General features: G+C 41.9%; 1 long non-coding RNA gene across 1 annotated transcript in view; it reads right to left on the bottom strand.

The window, feature by feature from the left end:
* LOC116702153 (uncharacterized) overlaps positions 1 to 131 on the bottom strand; it is an 8,206-nt gene extending 8,075 nt beyond the window's left edge. Inside the window, exon 1 of the long non-coding RNA XR_004335086.1 lies at positions 45 to 131. This is a non-coding gene — a long non-coding RNA (uncharacterized LOC116702153). The remainder of the gene's footprint in view (positions 1 to 44) is intronic.
* Between the last annotated feature and the right edge of the window lie 3,568 nt (positions 132 to 3,699).

The raw sequence follows: 3,699 nt of genomic DNA on the forward strand, positions 1-3,699 counted from the left end.
CAGGTTTCTTCCTAAAAGAAGTTTTTTAATCGCCACTGTCGTACTGCTTGCTCTTGGAGGAATTACTAGAACTGTTGGGTCCTTGTAAATTATAGAGTGTGTTCAAGACCTACTCTATCTGCAAAGTGTCTTGAGATTACTCTTGTTATGAATTGATACTATAACTAAATTGAATTTAATTGAATCGTAACACGCGGGACACGGTCTTTGGTCTCCTCGGTGAAAGTCCTGGGTTGTATGACGCATCCACCAGCCCAACTAACCTCCCAACGCGGAGTTTTGGGCTTTCATACTACTCGCTACCATTGTTGCTCTTAACGCTAGGTCATCTTCTCATTGACCCTACTTTGGCATTGTTTTTTGTGGTGACCACACGTGGTTTCACACATTCAGTGCCACCACCTCTCAATGCGCCGGTAACAGTTTGCGATCATTTCACAGAATTCTGAGACCTGGCTGACTTTGTGTGTGTGCATAAGTGTGTACTGTACATACCTCTCAAAAGCAGTGGGCCTATCTTGCTTTGTGTTTCCATTGTTATTTCTGTTAGTAAATTATTCAACAGCCACAGAAGTAAAATGATTTTTGTAGATTTTATTTGGAAGAATAGATCACATAAGTTTAAGAACTTATAAGGTAAGGTGTACTTTCCAAAAGCAAAGAAGAAGGAGGTCTTGATGTCCTGGATTTTGTCAATATCTTTTAAATTAACTGGTTGTCTTAAAAATCCTGACTCAATTTGGTATTTTATCCCAAATCACATTTTCAACTAAATCTGAGTTTTTTATTTTCTTCTATGTCATTTTTTGCAGAACAAATTGACACTTAAAATGATCGAAATTCCAACAGCAATCCCTTCCAGCTTGGATGCTATGGTCTGTGAGGTCAGAAATTGTGGACACAATCTAGCTGCCAAGCTAGATTTAGATGCTTTACCATTGGAAAATACACATTTCTTAAGCGTATTTGATTAAATCCTTCTAAATCTAGAACAATTCTATTTATTGCTGTGTCTGTTGAATCATTTACAATTAAAAATAAAGGAGACACAAAGCGAGATAGGCCCTCTGCTTTTGAGAGCTATTTATACAGTACATTCTGCCTGTTTGGGATACATCACTGACATAAAACTAGACACACTTATTTATGCACACACACAAAGTACACACATGCAGAGCAAAATAGGGGTGGGGGCAGGGATGCTGAAACCACTTCTAGACAGCCTGCCGTCTCCCAAAGAGGAAAGCAGCTGAGTTGTCGATTATGTAACCCAGTTACATAAAAGTTATCACTACACTTAGACATGTCTTTCCTTTAGCTTTAGCGCCATAGCAACGGAGGACATACTATCGTTTTTTTGTGTTCCTTGTGAATCATTTAGGTGTGCACCGTGGTTGTGTGGACTGAAAATGGGTCAGGCTTCCAGCTCCAGCCACAGCGCACACACACACACACACACACACACACACACACAAACAAACAAACAGACACACACATACACATAAACAGACACACACAAACACATACACACACATGGCTGAAAGGAGGGTGCCACCCCTCCACTGTCTTAGGAGGAATGCTTACTGCGCATCAGCAGTTGTGTGTGTGTGTGTGTGTGTGTGTGTGTGTGTGTTGTGTGTGTGTGTGTGTGTGTGTGTGTGTGAGTGTGTGTGTGCGCGCGTGTGTGGGTGTGTGTGTGCACGTGTGTGTGTGAGACACAGTGGCAACCCAGTAGGAGATGCATAGATTAATAACAAACCCCCATGTTTCCCATCAGGCAACCACTTGTCCTCTGCTTTATCACAAAGCTTTGAAAGCACCATGCTTTTGTCGGGCAGCATCCATCTTAAGCATAACATTATTTTTCCAATAGTTTCATTATGCAGGAGACTAATTTCTGAGGAGACAGTATGACTTAATGCAATCTAAACGTCTTTATAAACATATAAACTACACTTTATAATTCTTTAAAAAAAAAACTTTCAACAAGCAGATTTTACTCCCTGAGGATCAAACTGGACCATGAATCATTTCTGCTAAGATGTTTTTGGAAAAATGAGGCGTAGAACCTTTGGGTTTTGTTGTTGAAAACTCATCAAAAAAATGCCAATGAGTAAGCAAACTAAGCAAATTCCCTAATTCAAAGCAATGGCCTCCATACCAAAATCTCAGCCACAAGGCAGAATGTCTACAAAGATAATCAGAAACACAAACACACACATAAACAAAGTTGAAACGTCTCTACCCAAGACACAGCTGGTACTTTACCAAGACCCAAATCCTCTCTCTCTCTCTCTCTCTCTCACACACACACACACACACACACACACACACACACACACACACACACACACACACACACACACACATCTGCAGAGTTTGGCTGGTGCTGCCACTGGACCTTGCTGACAGACAGCCTCCCTGTGCCTCCCCCTGCCCTCCCCAGCTCTTAGTCTCGGGCTCTCATTGGCCCGTCTTTGTCCTGTGAACCACCACAGATCCAGTTAGGGAGGGAGACTGATGCTGGCAGGCCGTGAACACCATCTGCTCCTCTTCACACGGACAGAGCAGCTCAGCCACACTGAACTGACTGGGACTAAACTCACAGGACACTGCAGGCTTCTATTGATAGGTGAAAAATACCAGGCTATGTGACAGTCAGCATGCCATTGTAAATACGTCAGCAAAACAGTAATGTCAGGCATGAGCGGAGCCAGCTAATAAACTGTAAGAATGTAACAAGAATGCCATTTTTTGGGGAAATATGCTTAGTCACAATGCAGTCTGCATGGAGTGGTGCTCTGATGTGTAGATAGTGTGTCCCTCCGGTGCTCTTTGGCTTGGGGATCCAAGTGGACAAGGGTTAAACTGGATGCTGAGGCACTCAGGGGGCAACGTTTAAAAAGCTTTTGTTATATTTCTTGGCTAAATCATTAAAACGAGGCAACACATTTCGGCCGTTGAGGCCTTCATCAAAGCAAGTATAAAACGTTTTCATTTTAACTGTATCTTATAGCCTATTGGCCAGAAGTCACATGGTCACTAGGTAGAGTCACATGATTCAGTATGATGATGCAGTTAATCAATCAGCAATAGTCAAACACAATTTAAAGTCAAAAATAGCAACAAACAAGGACGCCTATCCTATCATTTATCAGGACAACTAGAAAAATAGATATACAAAACTTCTCTATGTCTCTCAGCATTCAGGCACGGGGGAAACACCCGCCCAGGATGCTGATGCTCAACAAGAAGAAGCCAATTAAGAAATCCTCTTGAGTGCCTCAGTGTCCCCTTACCCTTGTACACTTGGAAACATGCTTATTTGCTTTCTTGACAAGAGTCTCATTTCACAGTACAGTTGATATGAAGCTACAACCAGGAGACAGGTAGCCTAGCTTTATTCATCACGGTTTGAGCATTACTGCTAGTCTGGCTCTGGCCAAAGATGACAAAATCCACCTACCAGCAGTAACGGAATACATATTATTATGGATATTATATATTATATTAAAGAAAGAACAGGGAGAACAAAATATAACTGTGCAGTGCAACCTCTGCCAGCAACCAACCGCCTTTCAGCATCCAAATTACTCCACTTCCAACCTGAAGCATCTTAGAGTAAAGACTGACTAGCCCCGTTTGACATGCTAGCTAACGTTAGCTAAAATTAGCTTGTGGTAGTTAGATTTTTGTAGT

This window comes from Etheostoma spectabile, chromosome 14, assembly GCF_008692095.1.
Source record: "Etheostoma spectabile isolate EspeVRDwgs_2016 chromosome 14, UIUC_Espe_1.0, whole genome shotgun sequence".
In the NCBI taxonomy this organism is placed as follows: Eukaryota; Metazoa; Chordata; class Actinopteri; order Perciformes; family Percidae; genus Etheostoma; species Etheostoma spectabile.